This window comes from Pleurodeles waltl, chromosome 2_1, assembly GCF_031143425.1.
Source record: "Pleurodeles waltl isolate 20211129_DDA chromosome 2_1, aPleWal1.hap1.20221129, whole genome shotgun sequence".
NCBI classification, from domain to species: domain Eukaryota; kingdom Metazoa; phylum Chordata; class Amphibia; order Caudata; family Salamandridae; genus Pleurodeles; species Pleurodeles waltl.
In genome coordinates this window covers 582,301,188-582,327,164 of record NC_090438.1, presented here as the reverse complement: position 1 = coordinate 582,327,164, position 25,977 = coordinate 582,301,188, and the positions used below count along the sequence as shown (strand labels likewise).

General features: G+C 44.3%; 1 protein-coding gene across 4 annotated transcripts in view; it reads right to left on the bottom strand.

Annotated features, from left to right (window-relative positions):
- The window catches only part of BBS9 (Bardet-Biedl syndrome 9), a 1,749,160-nt gene extending 1,743,748 nt beyond the window's left edge, over positions 1-5,412 (bottom strand). For 3 of the 4 annotated variants that reach the window (XM_069215484.1, XM_069215483.1, XM_069215485.1), the window contains exon 1: positions 5,066-5,412. The gene's annotated coding sequence lies outside the window, so the exon portion shown is untranslated. The remainder of the gene's footprint in view (positions 1-5,065) is intronic. The other variant, XM_069215487.1, reaches the window with a different exon arrangement.
- Positions 5,413-25,977: the final 20,565 nt, after the last annotated feature.

Genomic DNA, 25,977 nt, shown 5'->3' with positions numbered 1-25,977 from the left:
AGGAGAAATCTTTCTGGATGTAGGGGCCATTAGTTTGTTTTTCAAAAACAAAATCTCGCGCTTTGGGAGTCTATCTTTAAAAAACAAAAAACTTTTGAAAAGTTTACTGGTGGGCCATCATGTCTGACGGTATTGTCTGTCACACTTTTCCTGCATATAGAAGAACCACAATGACAGCAATTCCTGTCAATGTAGAGAGTTGCCGACTGCAGTGGCGAACTACTTTAAATTTGGCAGGCGCAGGTCCCTAAGGATGGTGGAGGTATTGTTCTCCGCCTACTTGACAAAGTTAGTTCTGTCCCTCAAACAGGGTCATAGTTTTTCTTCCTTCCATCATGGGATAGGAATGATACCTCTCAATTATACTGCATTGGTGAATTAATATGGGGCCCTATGCATTTTTTTTTCTTCATTTTGGTAAGATCACCCTAAATATCAGATGGTACTATGTCACTGGCATGCATTATTTCCACTTTTGGCTGTTGCTTTTACAAATCACTGTTTTCAAGTGTCTCAGTCTGATTTGTTTAATTTAACTGAACCAGTATTAATAATTCCAGAAAGCACTGATTTACTGCAGAAAAGAGGTGTTCTGATAACATGGAGCCTTTTGGTAATCCTACATCTGGCACTGATACTTTCCCATGGCTTTGTGAGTAAGAGCGAGCACACAGCTGTAGAAGATTAAGCAGCTTCAACTAGTCTTCTAAAGGTTCAAATCATATTTATCAATAGCCACCTCTGCAGATAAATTTAAAGGAGTCGGAGAAAGTGATAGCTCCATAAAAGGCCTTCTAAGTCGATGTGTCTTGGCCCATTGAGTAATGAGTGACATTCTATGCAATGTCTGTCTAAATAAGTTGGTACCATTCAAATGTATGAGACCTTTAGACGTAAAAGTAGGGGTTGCTGTAACCTGTGTAATTTGCTGTTGCATAGTAATGCAGAATAACTGCAAAATTAAGTAGATTTATGTGTGAAGGGTAACCCAATATTTAGGGCTATTTTCTTAGTGCAAGATGCACCCTCATATCCAAGATGGACAGAGGATGCATTTTGCACCAAGAAAATATCACTAAATGAAACAGAACAGGAACAGTAGCAGTAAGCAGTCACTCACACTAATTTGTTAATCCTGTGCTCCTGCAGTAGGATTTTTGCCCCAAATTATTCTTAATTACCTGTGCGGGCATAAACTCATAATTTTTTGTGATTTTGAATCACAAGAGTAGTGCTGAATTACCAAAATTATTCTGATTATTCCAGCATAATTAACATTTCACCCCAGCCTACTTGTAGGTTAGTGCTTCAGTTTAAGCCAGATTTAGCACTAAGGGACTCATGTCTTAAAATCACAGGGTTTATGAACACAAAAAGAACTTCTCAAAATGTACAAACCCTTTTGAAAGTTGAAAAATTCTTGTGATTTGTAAAAACATGTTTTGGAAATAGGAGGGGTCATCAAAGGAGACTCCTCGGTCCCCTTTACAATTCGGAGAGGAATTTATTGATAGTTTACAAATGCAATTGCTATCACAAACTATTGAGGAGCAAATGACCTTCAAGTTGGGTGGTAACTAATCTGCAAAGAGGAAGGGGTCCCCTTAGTTGCCCTTTCTCTTTGGGAATCATTTTGACAAACTCAGGGAGGGAGGAGATTTTCAAAACACAAAACATTTGTTTTACGCAGAACTGGTTCCTTTACCTAAAAGAAAAGTTTCCATTTTGGAATGTAGTCATAGGGATGGTGGTGTGTTGTTACTTAAAGGCCAAATAAACGGGGGAGGGACCGGGAGGTTATGTGGGCCAGTGTACGATCTCCCAAACTATAATCAAATACATAAAGTACACAGTTCCAATAAATTCTAAGGGACCACTGGTCTCAGGAGCGAGAGCCCTCAAGCATCACAATGGATGACTAGTATGATCATCGGAAAGTGCTCCACACCAGGCTGGTGCTGCAATGCCTGGTGGACACCCCACCCGGGGGGCTCTAGACCATATTGTTGTGACTGGTAAACTCTACTGTACAGTCCAAGATGCTTAAATTCAAGCACCAGTGCAAAAAGAGGTCAAAAAAATGGTTAAAATTGGTTATTCATCTTACAATAAACATCAGAATTTTAATCAGTGTAGTGAAGATGAAGACCAAGATTAAAAGCAAAAATTGAAAGTCATATGTAGAGTATAATGCTCATAGTACTTTCACAAAATACAATCTCTAAGGACTCCCAAAAAAAATTTATAGGGCCTTTAGGAACAGGTCAACATGTTTCGCGTCTATCGGTCCATCCGGATCCATTGACGCTTCATCAGGACCAATAAATAAATCACCTCTTCAAAAACAAAAAGACAAAAAAAACACCTCTATTAGGGTAGAGAGACCAGTAACTTACATTTAAGTACACTGGTTACATCAGGTCACCCATCCCCAAATTGAGAAAGGGCCCCCTGGGAAGCACGTTCCTAGGACTCAGATAGACAAATGTTGTTGTTGGTCCAAACTGTGGACCTACCCTCTGGAACGGTGTCGCGAGCAACCTTACATGTTTATTGTAAGATGAATAACCAATTTTAACCATTTTTTTTTACCTCTTTTTGCACTGGTGCTTGAATTTAAGCATCTTGGACTGTACAGTAGAGTTTACCAGTCACAAAAATATGGTCTACAGCCCCCCGGGTGGGGTGTCCACCAGGCATTGCAGCACCAGCCTGGTGTGGAGCACTTCCCGATGATGATACAAGTCATCCATTGTGATGCTTGAGGGCTCTCGCTCCTGAGACCAGTGGTCCCTTAGAATTTATTGGAACTGTGTACTTTATGTATTTGGTTACTTAAATGCCACCATTCTTTTGATTTCAGCCAATCACTGAGGGTCGTAAATTGGCGCCTGTGTAATGAATATTAATTAAGCAGATCATTTTGCAACTTCCTGCGACTAAGTATTTTGTGAAGCAACGTAATAGTACATAGGTTGGTTTGTAAAACACTACTACATTCCCAAAAATTATCAGGACCTTAACTTTCATAAGAAGATGAATGCCAATTATATTCACTCATTGTTCGCAGTTCTACCTGGTGGTAAATATCTGTTGAAATCTGCATAAGGCACAATACCACAAAATGTAAGCTGTTTAGACAGCTTGTGTGTAAAATGTGAAGTTCTTCTGCTATTTTCATGGCTACTGCCTAAGATATGCATACGGTTTGCTATTTAGAGAGCCACAGTGCTTTAAATGGAAAAATAGTTTCTGAGAAGTGCCGGTACTCTCCCTCTCAAAATAAAAAAGTGCTGGTACTCAGTACCGGAGAGTACCGGCCCATTTAAAGCACTGGAGAGCCATCAGGTGAATAATGAAGTATCCTTTCTATTTGCAACCCCACCAGCAAAACAGTAATACAGTCCTGCTATTTAGCCAGCAGCTGGGAACTACAGATTTATTGTTTTGCTATATGCCAGGTTACCGGTGAAATAGTATATAATTTCTACTATTTAACAAGCAGCTAGGAAAATATTTACGTTTATTTGCTATTTGCTTGGCTGCTGCTCAAATTGTAAATAATGTCTGCTATTTTGCCAGCAGCCGGGTAATAAATGAAGTTTCTGTGCTGTTTGCTTGACTGCTGGCCAAATAGTACATAACCTCTGCTATTAAGCCAGCAGCTGGGAAAATAGTGACATTTTTAAGCTATTTGTATGGCCATTGGCCAAATTTTCAAGGCTGCCAGGTAAATAGTAAAACGTTTCTACTATTTAGCCAGCAGCCAAGCAAATAGCAGAGAAAGGTCACTATTTTCCCAGCAGCTGGCTAAAACAGCAGTCATCGGAGCAAAAAGGTCAGGGAGAGAGGGAAAAAACATCAGACCGAAAGGATCGCGTTAGGATGTCCACCTGCCTCACGGTCATTACAGACACTACCTCTAGTCCTTAATTTGTCACCTACAAAAGATTGTTTTCAGGTGTTTTAGTCTAATTACTTCTATGGAAACAACAAAAAATACAACTCCCATCATGCATTACTCTATAACCAAAGTCCAGGACTAAACTGGAGATCGTACTATTAACCTGGAGGGAAATGTCATCTTAAACTAGTGTAGACACGAAGTTCGACCCTGGCACCTATTCAGACCATCTCAATTCACCAGAGGGCCGCGCCACAACTCATCAAATATCTCTCACACTGCAAATACCAACATAGCCGTCATCCACAAGCGGAAAAGGGACCGTCAAAGACCCCACCGCTCATACTCTATTCAGCTACAGTCATCTCTGGCACCTGCAAATATGCAATGCACAGTTCGAAAGTTAGTTTCCTTGTGCAAAATAAAGTCCAAAGTATCCTAACGTGCCAGCGTTCGAGTAAAATGGTAGTAGGCTATACAAAGGTAGCATCTTTATCGTCCTCACAGTGCATGAGATGTCACTCTCGTGTGCCCACGCCTGCCTAACCGTCAGGACTGAGGTATAATCAGCACAGCAGGTGCAGTCGCACCAGGGCACAGGGGAGTGCTACACGTGCAGTGCAAATGCTCATCACTGGAGCACAGTTTGTGACGAGTCCTGCCAGGGCATAAGGCTGTAAACCAACACTGATCTCAGACTCCCGCACTGCACAAATCGGCTTTACGAGATATTAATTGAATGATGGGAGAAGGCTTGGAAAAACGTAATCCCTATTGTCTACAAAGATGTTGTCATAAGCAGGTTTATTTAAATCTATTTCGAACCACATTGCCTGCACTGGCAAAACACACCGGCACCAAGTCCCCGCTAACCCCCACAACAACCCACCCCTTTTCACCCTTCTCCAGCACCCCGTAGTCCCTGGACCTAAATCGCTAGCCCTTACTAACCAGACATCTAGTTTTCCTTAAAATACTACCCTTCAACATCTTCATTAAACGAACGGATACATTCCAAAGAGTGTATAAATTATTTGCAACTCAACCCTCACATGCAGTTTTCACATCTTGTCAAAGCGCAATTACACAACATGGTGTTGATGCATGCCTGTTGTTTGTGTTTGCAATTAAGGCAAGGTGGGATAAGTTAGCCTTACTTACCAGCTTATCTGTGTAGCTCCGGAGATGTGCACACAAATAACCAAACGCCTAGTTGTTTTTCTGGAGCGACGCAAGCTCACTTCACCTACAATCCTAGTTAAAGAGTTGAAATGCACAATCCCATCTCGGTCATGAAAGGGAAGCGGCTGTATGGATTGACGGGCTGCCACCGGGGACAATAAAGCTGCAAACTGACCGTAACACCATGCGGAAGAAAAACGACAAGTGAAAGCCCAAGGGTAGCGCGCGATATCAGTTCGGAAAGGATGAGCTGCTGCTGAGCAGTTGCTGAGACTGCTACTGTTGCTGCTCTAGACCGCCGCCATCTTGGCTGCCGTTGTCATAGCAGTGATTACAACGACGGCTCCAGACTACGGTGTAAAGGAGCAGCGCTAGACACTCTGGGAATTGTAGTTTCTGCGCAGAGCGCGCGAGGAAGAGTAAGATTCTTAACGGAGGTATATCATCTAGTCAGTGGCGTAACGAAACTGGAAGAGTACCCTCTGCACAGAACATGAAGGGGGGGCCCGCGGTGCTATGCCCCTGATTAAAGTCCAACACAAGATTAGTTTATTGTGCCGAGTAAACTGACACCTGTACCTATATATGCGTACAGGATAGCTAGTAGTAATACTTTATTGTTTAGTTAATTAAAACCGTCACAAACAGTTAAAAGCAGCTGTTAATAAAATGTATTTAAAAGTTTGTACATAGCTGCCAAGGTTTCAGATTGCTGTGTGTGACATTTTCATAATTTCAGTGTAAATATGAGTGACATTTCACCGACTATGAGTGACACATTCTCGCAAGCAAAATAAAACGATGAAGAGGTGGGAACCATAAAAATATTGTAACATAGCGGGAATCCTATTCCTCCCATTGTACACCAGCGCCACCTTGTAGGCTTTGATAAACACTACTGGGAGCTTCCCTAGCAAAGTGAGAAACTGGGACAAGAAGGTTTTACCGCACTTTAGGACATGGCTCTTTTGCGTGACAATCTCAGGCATTGTGGTAATGCGGGAAAATGACCGTCTATGTGTTATTCTAATGCAAGATGCGTGACACTTGCTAGGGCTGCTTGTAAGGTGCTATATGCAATCCAAAGAAAGCTGTCGGAAAATAAAAGTTAATGCAGTGCTAAGCTATTGCTAAAAAGTACATGCTAACGGACCAGAGTCCGTAAATCGGAATGTGCAATCAGTGCATTATAAAGCAATTACATAGTGCCAGTAGCAGGACTGGTTTTAGGACGGTGAACACAGGGAGCTGACCTGGAGGGGGGCACTGACTTCAGGGTGGGGGGCGCTGCATTTAGTGATAAACCTATGATTTATAAGGTCCTGCTGCTGGATTCCTTGTGCATCCAGCTTTCAGGCAGCAATAAAAATGTCAAGATAACTCTTGTAATTAATGTTCCTGCTAGAGAGAGAAAGATCAGAGTTTTGTCTAGTGTCAGTTTTGAGTTAACATAAGGGAGTGCAGAAGGTTAACATGTCTGCTGCAAAGAACAGATCTGTATTTTATGTTAATAGCTGAGTGGATTAGTAAAGCCAGGCTTCACCACCGCTATTTAACAAATGAAATGTATGTGAGAGAGAGGCTATGGGTAGATTTGGGGCACTTATGCTGCGATAGTGAGGAAATCTGAGGAGTAGATCATGGGGTGGAGGTTGGGCGCCAAAAAAGATTGATGGACTGGGCACCATCAGCGCTAAAGTCACCCCATGCTAGTAGGCCAGACTCCGTGTGTGTAAAAAGTGCGATGGCAGCACAAGTTCCATGTTACTCAACGTTAAGTCACTGGCTCTAAGCACTTTATGTATGATGTTATTAGTTGTTGTCCTCACGTGCGATCAATTGCCTTGATGGGGGAAAGCCGTTGCCTCACTATGCTAACAAATTTGGCACACCTCGCCAAAGCCCAAGGGGCAATACTGTCAAAACAGACAGAAGATACATCCTGGCAGGATCGTACCCTAATGGCCAAGAAGACAAGTCTATTTAATAGCCTCCTATCCTGGTCTAGCACAGGGCAACAGCATACCAAATGTAACCACGATTTATGTTTATAGGAACACAGCCTGCACACCCTTTTGTCTTCGGTTCTCGTCCAGGCAGGGGTGAAGTTTGTTAATGGCAGTAACAGCAGTCGCATGTACAGTATCTGCTGACAGATTTCTGCATTTATAGCTTCCAGAAAGTACGGTTGTGGTTTTCCTGGGAAATAAGAGTTGTTCGGGGGACGGACTAGTGAAGACTTTTCTATAGATGATAAATCTTGCTCCATTGAGGAATCTTTTAATTGTTGGTTGATTGCATTCCTCCAGATGTCGAATGGGACATCCCCTGTTTGGAGCGCTGTGTCATCTATTTTAAGGGACTTTATTGCTTCTCTTACGTTGGTATGCCGAGGATTCCCCGGTGTTTCAAAGGTGAATTTAAGGTGACGTTTTAGTGAATTAGGCTCTGCCCTCCTGGTCCTAACGTAATTTTTCAACAACAGGGCTTGACAGTCTAATGATTGGATCGCCAGTCCCAGTACCAACCTTAACCTGGACCGACATGCATGTTGTGGCTGTTGGGAATTTTTTCTGCATGCTCTGCAGTGGATTTGTTCCAATGTTGACTCCAGGGCCCCTGGGTAGGCACGATGGCTGTACTGTAATGCTGGTAAAAGAGTCACCTTCAGTACCCTTAGCATTGGCACCGCCGAGGCACTACTTAGTGTCCGATACAGTTGGCCGATCCCGTACGTAATTGCAGCACCTTTTTCTTTAAAACATTTATCTGTGCAGCTGGAAAGCTATTTCCACGGAACCACACACCGAGGTAATTATACTTTCTAGCTGTGCTGATAGCTTTGCTGCCCAGCCGCCAAGAGGCAATCCTTTAATTACCGTGCCTTCCAAATAACACAACCTTTGTTTTATACTGATTTACCTGGAGATGGTTCGACAGATTAAAGGTGTTAAGGGCATTCAGTTCCCACTGCAGTCTAGTTTTCGTGCAGTCCATGATCACTATATCGTCTGCATATTGAATTATTTGCAAATTGATGTTTTCAACTTTAGGTGAGATCAGGCCGCTGGACCCCAAAGTTTTTCCCAAGTCAGCTATATACAGGTTGAAGAGCAAAGGAGCCAAGACACATCCCTGCTTTAGGCCACAATTTGTTCTAATTTTCTGGGTGACCATACACAAACCTGTTTGTGCTTGAACCCATGTACTGGTATACATCGAAATTACAGCTCTAAGCAGCGTAGATGGCATACCCCGTGCGTCGAGCTTCCGCCATAGGGGTTGACCTGTCTACCTAGTCGAATGCCACACCAATCGATGAAGCAACAGAAACGTGGCATATTGTTGTTCTGTATCTCTTGTTGCCTCAGGAAAGATAGTGCGAGGATGTTAACCACAGAAGACACCCCCGCCCTAAAGCCTGATTGAAAGAACAGTAAGATTTGTTGCTCGTGGACCCACAACTCTAACTTCTTCAACAGAACTCAGGTGTAGACTTTTACTTCTACATCAAGGAGTGCAATTAGACGGTAATTTGCTGGTGATGTCCAGTCCCCCTTTTTGTATATAGGGCAGATAATCCTCTTCAGGCTTCAGGGACAGACACTGTTTGTAGTGCACAATTGAAGAGGCTACAACATAGCCCAGTTTTCTGGGGCACATCTGAACAGGCTTGGTGGAAGATCATTCAGGCAGGGGACCCCATTCTTTCTTATTCGTCTCATGACCTTTTCGACCGCCTTGTAACTTATTTATGCAGCTACTGTGCATTTTAGGATTGACTTCATATGTCCTGCCCTTTGGTGAGGCCCCCCCCCCCCCAGTGGCCCACTCCCTGATGAGTGTGGCCCTGGTGGAAGCTGGCTGGTGGACCCTCCCTCATGTCCCAGTTGTCAGTTCCCCTGTGGATATAGCCCCAGTGAGGGCTTCATTGTGCCCCAGTACTACTGGATGGCTGAGTACCGGCAAGGCTGCCTGATTGTCACTGTATAGGTCTAATACGTGCCTTATCCAGGCTACTTCTGAGACTCCATTGTCTCTTATTTCCAAACTATTTTTCAGTTTGTTAACATACTCCCAGAATCACGCTTAGTTTCGATCTTTTAACAGATGAAATATACAGGCCCAATACTTTTGACTTTTTGCCTCCTTATGATCGCAGACTGTTTTCTTATGAAAATAACACATTCTGTTCACTGTTCCCGCTGTAGTTGCTGACAGATTTTGTTTGAAAGCCAACTGGGCTCTGCGGAGGTCTCTTTTTGTGTCAACGATGTCTTTGTCAAACTTAATTCATGCTGACCTCCCCACCCCCAACCTGCTTTGTGCTAGGCCTGTTTTCATCTCGTATCAAGAGAGATCTCAGATTTTGACACTGATCTCCCGCCACTGGATTGCCAAGTCCTGATGTATTGCTATTGCTATTGCAACACATCAGGAACACATGTTGCTTGCTTATCCAAGTGATAGTACTCTGCCCTCCACTTTATTCTTCTAACTAGTTTTACTTTTTCTTCCTCTGTGAATCTGCCTCTAAAACTGCATTCCACACAGGGTTAAACTAACAGGTTCAAGACACACTTTGGGGGGTTATGATCGCTCTCTAACCTTTCTTCAATGTAAAAATTTACTAGCTGCAAGTCTAGGCATTAAGAAAGAAAAACGTAATCAATAGTTGATTGACTTTTACAGGTCAAGGAAAGCAGGTGATTTTTCTCTGATACCTGTAGGATGCTGGCCTGGCTTGTAGTGGGTACCAAGGGGTACTTACACTCTGTACCAGGTCCAGTTATCCCTTATTAGTGTAGAAGAGGTGTCTAGCAGCTTAGGCTGATAGAAAAGGTAGCTTAGCAGAGCAGCTTAGGCTGAACTAGGAGACATGCAGAGCTCCTACTATACCACTGGTGTCATATGCACAATATCATAAGAAAACACAATACACAGATATACTAAAAATAAAGGTACTTTATTTATATGACAATATGCAAAAGTATCTCAGTGAGTACCCTCAGTATGAGGATAGCAAATATACACAAGATATATGTACACAATACCAAAATTATGCAGTAATAGCAATAGAAAGCAATGCAAGCAATGTACAGTCACAATAGATTGCAATGAGAGCACATAGGTATAGGGGCAACACAAACCATATACTCCAAAAGTGGAATGCGAACCACGAATGGACCCCAAACCTATGTGAGCTTGTAGAGGGTAGCTGGGACTGTAAGAAAACAGTGAGGGTTAGAAAAATAGCCCACCCCAAGACCCTGAAAAGTAGGTGTATAGTGCACCTAAGTTCCCCAAAGAGCACAGAAGTCGTGATAGGGGAATTCTGCAAGGAAGACCAACACCAGCAATGCAACAAAGGTGGATTTCTGGACGAGAGTACCTGTGGAACAAGGGGACCAAGTCCAAGTGTTGCTACAAAGTCGAGATTGGGCAAATGCCCAGGAAATGCCAGCTGAGGATGCAAAGAAGCTGCCACCGGATGGTAGAAGCTGTGGATTCTGCAAGAACGAAGAGGACTAGGAACTTCCCCTTTGGAGGATGAATGTCCCACGTCGTGAAGAAGCTTGCAGAGGTGTTCCCACGCAGAAAGACCGCAAACAAGCCTTGCTAGCTGCAAGGGTCGCGGTTAGGGTTTTTGGATGCTGCTGTGGCCCAGGAGGGACCAGGATGTCGCCAATTGCGTGAGGGGACAGAGGGGGTGCCCATCAAGATAGGGAACCCTCACAGAAGCAGGCAGCTCCCGCAGAAGTGCCAGAACAGACACTACAAAGAGGAGTGAACCGGAGCTCACCCGAAGTCACAAAAGAAGATCCCACAACGCCAGAGGACAACTCAGGAGGTTGTGCACTGCAGGTTAGAGTGTCGGGTCCCAGGCTTGGCTGTGCACAAAGGAAATCCTGGAAGAGTGCACAGGAGCCAGAGCAGCTGCAAATCACGCGGTACCCAGCAATGCAGTCTAGCGTGGGGAGGCAAGGACTTACCTCCACCAAACTTGGACTGAAGAGTCACTGGACTGTGGGAGTCACTTGGACAGAGTTGCTGAGTTCCAGGGACCACGCTCGTCGTGCTGAGAGGGGACCCAGAGGACCAGTGATGCAGTCTTTTGTTGCCAGGGGGAAGTTTCCATTGACCCACAGGAGATTTCTTCAGAGCTTCTAGTGCAGAGAGGATGCAGACTACCCCCACAGCATGCACCACCAGGAAAACAGTTGAGAAGGCGGGCGGATCAGCGATACAAGGTTGCAGTAGTCGTCTTTGCTACTTTGTTGTGGTTTTGCAGGCGTCCAGAGCAGTCAGCGGTCAATTCCTTGGCAGAAGGTGAAGAGAGAGATGCAGAGGAACTCTGATGAGCTCTTGCATTCGTTATCTAAAGAATTCCCCAAAGCAGACACCCTAAATAGCCAGAAAAGGAGGTTTGGCTACTTAGGAAGGAGGATAGGCTAGCAACATAGGTAAGAGCCTATCAGAAGGAGTCTCTGACGTCACCTGCTGGCACTGGCCACTCAGAGCAGTCCAGTGTGCCAGCAGCACCTCTGTTTCCAAGATGGCAGAGGTCTGGAGCACACTGGAGGAGCTCTGGGCACCTCCCAGGGGAGGTGCAGGTCAGGGGAGTGGTCACTCCCCTTTCCTTTGTCCAGTTTTGTGCCAGAGCAGGGCTGGGGGATCCCTGAACCGGTGTAGACTGGCTTATGCAGAGATGGGCACCATCTGTGCCCATCAAAGCATTTCCAGAGGCTGGGGGAGGCTACTCCTCCCCAGCCCTGACACCTTTTTCCAAAGGGAGAGGGTGTAACACCCTCTCTCTGAGGAAGTCCTTTGTTCTGCCTTCCTGGGCCAAGCCTGGCTGGACCCCAGGAGGGCAGAAACCTGTTTGAGGGGTTGGCAGCAGCAGCAGCTGCAGTGAAACCCCGGGAAAGGTAGTTTGGCAGTACCCGGGTCTGTGCTAGAGACTCGGGGGATCATGGAATTGTCTCCCCAATGCCAAAATGGCATTGGGGTGACAATTCCATGATCTTAGACATGTTACATGGCCATGTTCGGAGTTACCATTGTGACGCTATACATAGGTAGTGACCTATGTATAGTGCACGCGTGTAATGGTGTCCCCGCACTCACAAAGTCTGGGGAATTTGCCCTGAACAATGTGGGGGCACCTTGGCTAGTGCCAGGGTGCCCACACACTAAGTAACTTAGCACCCAACCTTTACCAGGTAAAGGTTAGACATATAGGTGACTTATAAGTTACTTAAGTGCAGTGGTAATTGGCTGTGAAATAACGTGGACGTTATTTCACTCAGGCTGCAGTGGCAGGCCTGTGTAAGAATTGTCAGAGCTCCCTATGGGTGGCAAAAGAAATGCTGCAGCCCATAGGGATCTCCTGGAACCCCAATACCCTGGGTACCTCAGTACCATATACTAGGGAATTATAAGGGTGTTCCAGTATGCCAATGTGAATTGGTGAAATTGGTCAGTAGCCTGTTAGTGACAATTTGGAAAGCAAAGAGAGAGCATAACCACTGAGGTTCTGGTTAGCAGAGCCTCAGTGAGACAGTTAGTCATCACACAGGGAACACATACAGGGCACACTTATGAGCACTGGGGCCCTGGCTGGCAGGGTCCCAGTGACACATACAACTAAAACAACATATATACAGTGAAATATGGGGGTAACATGCCAGGCAAGATGGTACTTTCCTACAATTCATCTGCCCCGCGCTAAGACAATACCAGTCTATAAGTTGGAATAGTGTGAGCGCTTCTGGCCTTAGTTGTTTTTTTATGTTTATTTGATAAGGTAATGTGTTAGAGGTTCGATGGACCTTTTGACTACACTTAGAGTGATTCCCCTGCAAATACTTCTCATAACCTTAACTAGCAATTACACGTTAAGTTCAATAAGTCAACATCAACATTGAGGAGTCAGTAATTTTCTAACACACCATGACTCCTGTGACCATGAATAACCACACCTTTTAGTAAAATTAGAAAGTTTATTTCCCTAGATCAGAGGTTCCCAATCTGTGCGCCGTGGCACCCTGGTGCCCCTCCAAAACTACCCAGGGGCTGAATCCTCAATATTCCGAGTGCAATTTATTTCGTTTTTCAAGCTGGCTTTCAAACATGTTTTGCTAAGATGAAACTCCCTCTAGTACCACTAGATGGCAGTGCGACATGCAAAATAGCACAGGAATTGCTCCTATCTGTCAGAACAGTTAACACAAATTTTGAGCAATGCAGAAATAAAAACAGAGGCACGTTTTGGACTTTAGTATGTACGATGTCACTTTTAAGGAAATTGTGGTATTGTTTTAATAATATATTTTATTTAGTTCTGAAGGGCACTGTTTTTAGTCTTGTTAATGTTAGTTGGTGGGAAGACGTTTTAACATCTATTGTAGTGTATGAATAAGTTCTTATAACTATGATAGTATGGAACATGTTTCATGCATAAATGTGTTTTTACTTTTTTGATATGGTGTTATGTGGACCTCCATCAGAGTTTTGTACCATAATAAAAACTGAATTGACACGAACTGTGACACACGACTATAGTGAGAAGGAATCAGAGACTGCAGACAAATACTGAGGTCTGAGACAGGAGAGTGCAATGACTCCATCAGACGCTAGAAGAGACAGAATCAGAGTTAAGATAATGGTGGCTGCTGGAACATTTAGTAAAGTACTTGAAAGTGAAATATAGTAGAGCTGATTAGTGGAGCTGCATTCTTATATATCAAAAGTAGCTCCTTGATTACTAGAATGACTTGAAAGAGAGCTCCCTGTGCTGGAGGCAATTTTTAAGGAACAAAACATAGTTTTAAAGAAAATCATTATGCAGACCACTATGCTGAAGAGCATTGTTTCTGTCTTAACCAATGAAAGTTTTTTTTTTATTAAACAACTGTTATATTTTTATTTTATTTTACTACATCTATGATTATAATACCTTCATAGTTCCTACCAAGTATTTTTGAGGGAACAAAATGGAAGAACTCCATAGGCCGGGCTTACAAGCCCCCCGCCCCTCTCGCCAAAACAAAAATAACACAGTGGGGAGCCGCAGCCAACTGCCAATAGGTCAAGGGAGCCACAGGTCGAAAAAGTTTGGGGACCACTGCCCTAGATTAACAATGCTAATATCACATAAATCAATCTCAATATCAAATGATAGGCGTATATAAACAACACAAATGCAAAAACAACAGATGATGGATGGAATGCAGAGCAAATCAAACATTCACCCCCAGTCACAGATCTGGGTTTAATCCATCAGTTTTTTTGCTTGCCATGCCATTCCAGTTTGGGCCCAGCCATATGCAAATCAGTCTTGACCCTGTTCCCCATGGGAACAGTCCAGCCCGACCTGCCAGGCCAGGGCCTCCCTGGACCAGAAACAAGCATCCTGGGACCGGTTTCAGGGTATCACCCTTCATCAGCCAGGCTAGCTTGAATCTGGTGGCATAGCAAGCACGTGACCCACGTCTGGGCATACCCTTCCCACTTGGGGCAACAAATGCAAAAACAACAGATGATGGACGGAATGCAGAGCAAATCAAACATTCATCCCCAGTCACAGATCTGGGTTTAATCCATCAGTTTTTTTGCTTGCCATTCCATTCCAGTTTGGGCCCAGCCATATACAAATCAGCCTTGACCCTGTTCCCCATGGGAACAGTCCAGCCCGAACTGCCAGGCCAGGTCCTCCCTGAACCTGAAACAAGCATTCAGCCAGGCTAGCTTGAATCTGGTGGCATAGTGAACACGGGACCCACATCTGGGCATACCCTTCCCACTTGGGGCAACAAATGCAAAGAGAACAGTTGATGGACAAAATGCAGAACAAATCAAACATTCACCCCCAGTCACAGATCTGGGTTTAATTCATCAGTTTTTTTGCTCACCATGCCATTCTAGTTTGGACCCAGCCATATGCAAGTAAGTCTTGACCCTGTTCCCCATGGGAACAGTCCAGCCCGAACTGTCAGACCAGATCCTCCCTGGACCAGAAACAAGCATCCAGGGACCAGTTTCGGGGTATCACCCCTCTTCAGCCAGGCTAGCTTGAATCTGGTGGCATAGTGAGCACGTGACCCACGTCTGGGCATACACGCCCATCAACTGTTCTTTTTGCATATGTTGCCCCAAGTTGGAAGGTTATAGGAAAATAGTGGCCTCAAGGGCCCAGGTCTCCTGAAGGCACAGGATATCACTCATTTCCAGATAATTCATTGCTTCTTTGCTCATTCTAATACTTTTAGGGCCAGCTACGTTCCATGAGACAACTGTTAGCGAGGACGTTGAACCAAGGGCCTGGTGCCTACAACACCGCACAATGTTAGGGGTGATACACCTGTCTTTTAGGTGCAACTAATGCCTCCATCTCCAGCAATCTGTATTAATTTCTTGAGGAGTCAGGGAGTACCTCCCTCTGATGGGGCCTGCATTGAATCATAAGGGCACGTGAACCCTCTAGTGCAGAGGCCCAACCATGGTTTCCTCTCATTATGCCCCTAAACACACTCGTTGTTGTTTGACCTAAGTGTGAATTTAGTAAAACAAACAAGTATTTCACTGGGGTCAGAATGTGAAGGTCAATGCCCCATTCTTCAAAAGTGGCCTTTTCTGCCCAGACAGCATCCCGTTGTGCCTCTCTTTTCCATACTGTCATTGTCACTTCCCTAGTTGAATTTAAGAGGGGGGGCCAAATTTCACCCAGTCCACGTCCTCTGAAGTTATATTTTTTAATGAGGGAATGTGACTGAGCAGAAGGAGCAGGTTTCCTCTATTTAGGGTCTCCATGGTGCCTTTTGTTTTATAGTGGGGGATAAAGAGCAATTCTCGATGTGTACGTCTGACCTCCTCATTCGCGGGCTCAGCGTTGGGCAGCGGGCCATCTAGATGAGCAATAGAGTGATCTTTCCTAAAGTAACCAGCCGGTAGTTGATTACTGAACCTTTGACGTCTGATCTCTGTTGGAGACAGAATAAGACATCCCAACAGGAGGGTTCCAAATGTGGCCCTATTTTTTCTATGCTCAATAATTGTCTCTCACTTCCACTCCCTGGGCGATCAGTTGAACTCCCATGTTTTGATGGGCTCCTAAGTAATCCCCCTTGATTATATCCTGGGACTGCCATGGTCTCTCCATCTACTGTACTTGGGCGCTCTGATCTGACATTTCTCTTTGAGAGCTGGGAGACCCCGCCAGTCTTGTCCTTTCTCCGCCTTATGTTCGGGGGGGGGGCATGTCAAGCCCCTGCACCCTAAGAACAGTCCATATTGCAAGTTTTAATGGGGGTCATCTGTCTGAAAGCCTCCAGGATTCCCCTGATTATAGGCTCTTTCTCTCCATTAGAGGGTGCTAAGGAAATTGCAGCCGATGGCATATCACTGAAGATCGCGTCTGAGATTTTGTCTGTGTTAATGAAGTGAAGATTGGAAAAAGTTTACCAGACGTCATGTCTTTTTGTACTTTAATGTTTTTGTGTGAATTATGCAAAAGTGCTGATCTTTTTAACAAACATTGCTTCTTTGTTTGTTTTTTAATCTTTTTCCCTTCTTGATAGACTAGATGTGGAGAGAGGCTCAGGATCTGTCCCGTTGTTGATGTTCTCTTGTGTCCTTCTTGTGTCTTCCGCCACGTTACATGCCTGAGAACACCTCCCAGGCTTCCCCAGCCAATCAGTTGTCTTTATATCTGGGGAGCTGAAGGTTGCCTGCCCCAGTGTGCCGGTTGGTTGTACCAAGAGTTTCAAAGGTGTGTTGGTTGTAGCGATGCGGTGATTGGTTTGACTCACTTCCTCCACTAAGGTAACCTCAGGTGCCTTGCCAGTGGAGCTTTGCTTATTGCATACTCCTTGACTGTGCCCACTAATGCCCCAACATCTCAGGCAGGGAGCTTAACTTGTCAATAATTGGGGAGCATGGGAAGGGTTTGTCCTTTACAAGGAACTTTACGTGGGACTCCAGAAGACTTAATTTGGACTTGATTTGAGCCAGGTGCATTGCCAATGGTTGAATCAGATCTAAATGTAGTTCTGTTTTATGTGATTGCCAGAACAGTGCCCAGACTATAGTGTCCTGCGAAGCTTTTATTGCCACCAACTCTTGTCTATCGGAAGTGCCAATGGGCTGGAGGCTAGCTCAGAGGCTTTCCTGGTGATCCAGCTTCACTGCTGGGGTTTGCCTGAGTGTTTCATTTATTTTTGCCTCTATACTAGAAAGGAAGCAAGGTCTAACAAGAATCCCAGTTCCTGGTCCATGAAGCTCTCCTGTCTGGGCCGTAAACAAGTTTTGTTTGAGTTTGTGGGAGTTTTGCTTGTTTGCGGTGTCAAAGCTGGGGGGCATATCGGTTCAAGAGACCATTCCAGAACTTGACACACTTGAGCGGCAATCAAGATCCTGTTTGTATTAGATTCTGCGCTTGTTAAGTCCGTGATGTTGACGAATTTGGAGGGAGGTCTGGGGCTAGGGGCAGTCAAAAGAACCCCATTTGTTGTGTCAAGCCCACTAGCCGGGCCATTCGTTGGCAGGCATGGTTGTGATTCTGGCTCAGCCTTTAAATCCATTGTTGATCGGTCTGAACTTAGACTAGGGCGCAGCTGCCATCTGTGCAAACTGGAGTCATCCACATTCAGTATCATTGCTTGACTCTAAAGTGCCATTCTGAGAACTGCGAACTGGGCTGCTGACTGAGAGACCCGAGGTATTTAGGTGGTTGGACATGATGGCCCCGGCCAAAGATATGTTTTGTGCAGTTTCCATTGCCTTTTGTAGATATGGCTTAGTATTCTTTGAAGAGGGCAGATCCTCCAAGGAGGAATAAAGCATCTTCCCAGGTCAGCCTTGAACTTTGTTTTAGAGCTGGATGAAGTGGCGGAGTCCAAGGGCGAGCATAGTGGAACCAGGTTGTCCACTATGTTGTCCCACAGCCCTCTTTTGCATCTAGGGGGCTTTTCTTTCGCCATTCCCAAGGTTGTTGTGCTGAATTTGTGTACTGGGCCAATGACCTTTGGCTTATGGTTTTTTGCCTGTCTCCACCAGTAGTCATGCTGTAGCTGTGCTATCTTGATTAATTTGTCTTAAGTGTCCTAGTTGCACTGCCACACCTCCTAGGAATACTGTGGCAATGGAGGGGCACGAGCACACAGTAGGGAAACTTTACTCTGTTCTTCTGACCAACGTCATTGCTGTGCGCCTTTTGCAGCCTTTGCAGGTGTGGTACCAAGCCTGGTGCAGGGGGAGCACACCCTGGCCGCAAGCCGCACCCACTTAGACGGACCACTTCCATAGTCCCTGGGGTTCAACCACAACCGTGAGACCTAGCCCACGGAACCCGCTGATAGGCTAAAAAAGATATTAAGTTAATGCCAAAGTGAACCACTTGTCTACAGTTTGCTGTTCACTTGCGATGTCACTATCCTTGCTCTCTTTGTTACATCTATGATATTTTCGTCTCTGGTTCACTTTCTTGGGAGGAAGCAGACTTGCGGCTGACAGAGGAGGTTGATGGGGGAGATTGGCACCTAAGCACACAAACCTGAAAGAGGCAGTAAGGTAGTGAGGCAATGAAAGGTTTGAGCGGTTATAGCGCGGTGTAAGGGGGGGCAGTGCCACTCGCCTAGATAGATAGATAGATAGATAGATAGATAGATAGATAGATAGATAGATAGATAGATAGATAGATAGATAGATTGATTCTACACATTCCTATCTGTCACCTTTTTTATCAGTCTGCAGCAATGTATGTTTGAGGCGATGTCTGGCCCTACATTAAACAATATTCCATGCATGTTTAAATAATCAAATTGCTCTGAACTATGCACTCATACACCCTCATTTTTTATATATCGCTCTCATCAAAATAACATAATAGATGATGCATTCATTATGCCCAATGCAAGTTTTTGTGATGCACTACAGTAAGTGTGCCGTGTGGCATTAACACGGTTTTCTATCCAGGATTCTGAGAGTTTCATAGCCTGTTTATAGTAGTGCTCTGAGGATGCGTTATTATGTAAGAGCTACACAAAAGCAACAAATAAATAACATATATTAACAAACATAGAATTGCAAAAAGAACTGTTAAAAGTTTATTTAGTTGTAAAGTCACATGTATCTTTTCCACATAATAATACTTTTAAGTGGCACAAAGTGATAACATTTTAAAACAAATTGGAGGTTAGCATGGGTGTACATTTTAGAAGGTTTGTTTTTCAATAGTAAAAGAGATATTTTGACCCCAGTTTTTTAAAGCAGCGGTTCGTAACCTGTGGTCCGTGGACTCCAGAGGGTTTTAGCACATAGTCAGGGTGTCCGTGGACCCAAATTACCTCTAACCATTATTTTCTGTCAATAATCATAAGCATTGTCAGCTAAATAACTGTTTAAAGATGGTTCCTGCTATAAGGATAACAGTTTCATCAAATAATAATACTTACTTGAAGTCTACTGTGTTGCCTCTTCAATGTATGTGATAAATGTATTAATACAATCAATAAGGATATGTTTTAAAAAATCCTAAGCATTTAAAAAAAAATGTTAGGAACCGACTGCTAGTTCAGGATGGGGCGTGTGGGAACAGGCATAATTATTGTTTGCATTCAAACACCAGCGTCAGACTGGCTACCAGGGTGGGCTGGCAGGGCGGGGCCGGTTTCACTGCTGTGGGGGCTGTTTCAGTTGCCGGGGACCTGCCAGTCTGTTCCCACTTGCAGCACTTCTAAAAAAACACAATGCAAAAACAAATGGTTTTAAAGGTGCCCAGTAGGTCAGTACAGCTCTGTCAAAGATGCTTCAACTTGAATTAGAAATCAGCTTCTGACTAAAACAATTTTGAACTGGTTAGGATTTTCTAGAAAATGTTAATCCAGTTTCTACTTCTGTTCCACTGCTCCTGTTGAAAGCTCTCATTTCACAGGGTTACCTATTGATTTGTGAAAACGATCTGGGTCACATATCAGAGTGTAGTTATTCTCATATTTAAACATGCATTGCAGAGGAAGGTAGATGTGCTGAGTTTACAAGTCAGATACAGCCAATTGTGGCAAATGTTGGTACAATGCAGGGTGTATGTCAGCAAGCACCTAATCCTATGCAAGGTAGAGGGTGAGGGATCCTGATAGACCCTAATACGGGAATTGATGTGAATAATTTGAAGAGATCAGCCCCATGTCACTTCTACAATAAGCTGGGACATTGGAAGGAAGAATCTTGTTTAAATCCAGCGAATCAGTTCCAAAATGCAGAATTTGTGCCTTCTGGGAGTAATAATACTGCACAGATGCAAGGTGTGCAGAGACCCAGGAGCCAAAATGTTAATGTACCCCATGCTCCGGTGATGCAAGTCTGAAAACCTCCGATGCCACCACAGAATGCTGTTGGGCCTCGACAAAATCTAAATCAGGGTGTGAGAATAAATACAAATGTGACTCAAGATAGCAATTCTTTCCAACAGTTTCCTTTGTTTGAACTGCATGAGAGCCCTGGCTCAGATCAGTCAGCCTGATGGGGCCTGAGAGGGGAGGAAGACTGCATACTTGGTGCAGCCTTGGAGGTAGACCAAAGTGGACCATTCATAGATAGTGAGGTGGATGGCTGTCCCGTGTCTTTTTTAGTTGACACTAGTGCTACTCATTCTACTTTGAGAACAGTAGAAGTCCCAAACCTACCCCTCTCGGGTAAAACACTCCAAGTTATAGGTGTAGACAATAAACAGATGATGACTCAGGAAACTGCCCCAGTTACAGTGAAAATAAGGTCCTTCAAGGACAAACACAATTTTATAATATGTGATTCCAGCCCAGTGAACCTTTTGGGGAAATATATGCTTTCCAAACTGAGTTGTGTCACCTTTTGTATGCCATCAGGCATTTGGATACAGACACATGATGAGGATGTTGTTTTGGAATTAATCAGAAATGGATCACATTGCAATTTACTGACTCTGTTGACAGCTGATGATTTGCCCCCAGATTTGAAGGAGACAGTTAAATATGAAGTGAGGGATTTTTCGGGAAACAATATCAGTCTGATTAAAGGTGTTGAGCCTGTCTGAATTTCTGTCAAACCAAATGCTAATTTTCCAAGAACTCCTCAATACAATTTGACTCCTAAAACGATTTCTGTGAAAACTCCTGCAATCGAGTTCATGATTCAGCAGGGAATATTGAAGGAGATAATGGGTAGTCCATGTAGCTCTCCAACTATGGGCCTTCAGAAATCAATTGGTAAATATAGGATAGTACACAATCTCAGAAAGATACATAACATTGTTGTTCCTTGTTGTCCTGTGGCACCGAATCCAGCTGTGATATTGTTTCAGACACCGTATGAGGCTGAGTGGTTCACTGTCACTGATTTATGCCAGGCCTTCTTTTAGATATGATTGCATGAGGATGGCCAATTCCTCTTCGCTTTTCAGTTCAGAAATTGTGTTTTGCCATGGTGCCAAGTCCCTCAAGGGTACACTGAGAGCTCTCCCATCTTCAACCAGATTCTAAAGAAAAATCTGGAATCTTTGCTTATGCCCTATAACTCACTTCTGATTGAATACATCCAAGATCTAATGGTGGCACCGAACACTCAGGTAGCTTGCAGACAGGACACTATTGCGTTGTTGAACCATTTGGCTGAGAATGGACATAAAGGGGGTCATTTTGACCTCAGCGGTCTTTTGCCAAGACCGCCGATGGACCGCCGTGCTGAAGACCGCCAGTGGTGGAGGTTTTCCGCTCGGCGTATTATGACTGTTGGCAGCCCTCTGTCCTTTTTTGGACGGAGAGCCGCCAACAGCCATACTGGCGGTCGGCGGGGAAGTGGAGGTTGCTCCACCTCCACCGCCACGTCAACAGAACACCGCCCACCGAATCACGTCCTGTGATTTGGCGTGGCGGTGTTCTGTTGACGGTGTGGTGTCGGCGGAGCAGCCCCCATGGATCCCGTCCCCTCCTGGAGGATCAACGGACCAGGTAAGTTGATCGTCCGTTAGGGGAGGGGGTTGGGGGGGTGTTGTGTGTTGTGTGGGTGCATGGGGGTGTGCATGTGTGTATGTAGAGGGGGTGTGTGAGTGCGTGTATGCTTGCGGGGGTGTTGTGTGTTTGGGAATGAGTGCGTGTATGTCTGTAGGTATGTCTGTATGAATGTGTGCGTGTATGTTTGAATGTGGGTGTGTGTGTCTTACTGTGTGTGTGGCTGTTGGCATGTATGTCGGTGTGTGTGCGTGTATGTGTGTTGGGGGTGCCTGCGTGCGTGTCGGGTGTGTATGTGTGGTGTGATGTTGGGGGTAGGGGTGGGGAGGGGGACTTGCCACCTTTGGGGGGTGGCAGGGGTGGTGGGGGGTGTAGGGTAAGGAGTCGGGTGGGGGGTGGTGGAGACCCCTATCAGTGCCAGGGAAGGAGTTCGCTGGCACTGATAGTGCTCACCGCCATGGATTTCATGGCGGTCAGCCGGGTCCAAATACCGCCGGCGGTATAGTGACGACCTCCGGGCTGGAGACCCAGGTCTCCAGCCCAGCAGTCATCTCCGCCCTGGCGGGCGGAACGGAGAAGTGGCAGATGACCATGGCGGTAACCGCCATGGTCATAATTGCAAAAAATTTACAGCCAGCCTGTTGGGGGTCTTACCGCCGCTTCTCTGCCATCCGCCAGGGTCGTAATGACCCCCAAAGTATCCCCAGGAAAGTTGCAATATTGCCAAAAAGGGATCCAATACTCTGGACACCATATTGAGAAGGAAGCGAGAAAAGTGTCACAAGAGAGAATTTCAGCCATTTTGAGAATGTGTTTGCCAACCACATAGAGAGAAGTCAGGATGTTTCAGGGAATGGTGGGCTACTGTCATCAGTGGATACACAACTTTTCCCTGGTGGCCAAGCCTCTGCAGAGGCTGACACATAAAGATGTGTCTGATCCAGTACCATGGGATAACAACTGTCTCATTGCTTTCACAGAGCTGAGAGAAAGTCTCTGTCGTGCCTCAGCACTGGGAATGTCTGATTATAACAAGTTATTTCCACTTTTCTGTAGTGAGAGGGAAGGCTGCCCTCTCTCAGTGCTTACACAAACGCATGGTAATGCCAAGAGACCGGTGGCTTATTTCTCTGCCACATTAGATACTGTGAAACAAGCACACATTCATGTGAAGCTCATTTAAATAAATTATTAAACACTAGGGCAAGAGTTCCTGCAACTGAATTAATCATCAGATCAACTTTTTTCATCTGGACAGTTGCTATTTTGTCAGGGAAGTTTATCTATGGAATGAAGAAAACATAAGGCCTGTCTTGTTGGTTGTCGACAACGACTCAACCCTTAAAAGGAATATTAGGGTCTCATCAAGACAGACAATGACCTGGGGAATGGTTACAAAAAGGCAGTAATATATACACTGGCGCAACTGGAATGTTGCTGCATCTCAATCCAGATAATTTCTAAAAAAACTCAATAAGTAGTGAGTTGTTTCACCGATTGGGAGGACCGGCTACTAGAGACTCATTGGCACTCTGAAGTGTTTTAAGCACAATTTTACAGCACAATAACCACAAGAAGCCCTACGGGATCATGCATAATCCTTCCTTATCCAACTCACTACTTATTGAATGTTTTAGAAATTATCTGGATTGAGATGCAGCACAATTCTGGTTTCACCAGTGTATATATTACTGCCTTTTTGCAACCATTCATAATATGGTGAATTATAATAAATGCTTTTTTTCATGTATTTGAAGTACTGGTGGTAGAATATATCATTATGATGACCCAGACAGAATAACAACTGTCCAGATGAAAAGAGTTGATCTGATGATTAATTCAGTTGCAGGAACTCCTGACCTAGTGTTTAATAATTTTTCTAAATGAGTTTCACATTAATGTGTGCTCATTTCAGTTATTAACCCAGATTCCTGCAAATGCACTTGTGAACATTTCAGATGATATGGTCTTCGAATATTTAAAGGGACTAGCTGACATGGTGCGTTCTGTGTCTCATCAGGTTGGAGAAGCTATAGCCTCTCCGCATTAAGAACAGTGCCATGACCTCAGTCCTGGTGACTGGGTCCTGTTGAAAAAACCCATCAGGAAGACGTGTTTGGAGCTTTGTTGGCATGCGCCTCACCAATTCACCTTGGTCATCACGACTGCTGTGGAATGTGGAATGTGGAGGTCTCCCCAACTGGATTCATGCCTCCCATACTGACAGAGTTGAATGTCCCTTTGATATGACAGCACCGGTTCCAGAAGAACGTGTGGCGAGAGAAAGGTGACAGGAGCAGGTTAGTCAAGCTGTGGGGGACCAAACCGAGCTTGAAACAATATTCGATCGGTCTGAAGGGGGTCTTGGACAAGCCATAAGTGAAGTTGAAGCAGAACCAATTGAATCTTGTCCTATGGTGGTGAACAAGTCGAACTCAGAATCAGACCCTGACAAAGGACCTAATGTTGGAAGAAAGTGAGCGGAAGCTGGAGACCGATGGCCCAGAAGACAAGCAAGAGAAAAAGTGAGTCTGCCTAAAGAACTTGTGCCACAGACATTTCCTGAAGAGATTGAGAACTCTGACTTGAGGGAAAATGAGGACGAGGGCGTTGCTGTAAGAAAATCAAAGAGAACAAAAGTGCCTTGTCGAAGATACTCCTAACCTGAATGGACCTATTTTTCTGAAGGCGCAGATAAAGAGTTCTAGGAATATTGGAGCCAACATACAAGTTCAACTGAACCGCCATGAACTAAACATCTTAGTTGAACTGTACACTGAATTTTCATTGTCATTGATAAATCTAATCTGCGTAATTATTACAGACATTTATATTGACTGGGATTGGGAATTGAGACGAATACTGAGGTCAAGTAGAAGAAGAGAAAGGGTTGTCATTTAGAAGAACATAGATTTGGGATAGGGATGTCCTGTGAAGATTTTTATATACGTTATTGAATATTTGAACTTAATTTTCTGTTTGCATCGGTGAAACTAATGAAGATCTAATTCTGCTGCTGCATTTTAATTGATAATAGATCTGATTTGGGGAAGTGATGTAGCCAAATCAGAGAAGTAGTTGTAGTTACATGGTAGGTGCCATACTGCTTATTTTCTTTGTATTACCAGTGGTATTATTATTAGGACTATTTTCACCTACACCCTCTGTAGAAAAGGAGTTATCTTCTAGTGTGTCCCCGCAAAACATTTAGCCCTAAAGATAATGACCTTTATAAGTTAGATGAGACAGCTTTACACTTAGCTGAGTCAAGAGGAGATTATTCTGCAAACGTATGTTGTAAGTTACTGTATGAATATATTAATACAATGAATGCTAGGTACTGTTATGTTTGCGCGTGGTTACCTGCTTCTGTGTCAGTAGGCATTACATACCATCATGTTTCATTGACTTATGGGATTTCTTATAGTCTTTTACTGAGAGTATTTTAAAATGTGGGAAGTTTTCAATATTATTTTAAAGGAGAAGAAATAGCAGGGAAATGTTTCCTATCCCTAAAGTCTTTAGACACTGCATATGCACACAGACACAATCTGACCTGTTAAAATGAGCGAGATAGATAATACATTTTTTAACTTAGTGGATGATAGAAGAAGGGAATTAGAAACCAGATCGAAAACAGATAAAGATCTTACAGCACAGCATAGATGGAAAAAGGAAGACATTGACCATCAAGTGCAAGGGAATTTACCAGCTTTGACTTTAGATTGGCAACACAGGGGAAACTATGCATACAAATTTATCAGAGTTATATAGATCTATAGTTTGTAGGGAAGAGTGATTGTGAACATGTTTTTGACATCAGAGGTAAGAATGAAATCTTCATGGATGGGAAGGATCCAGTGATTCCTAGAGTATATTTGAAGTTGCCCAAAGGCTGGCATGGCATGT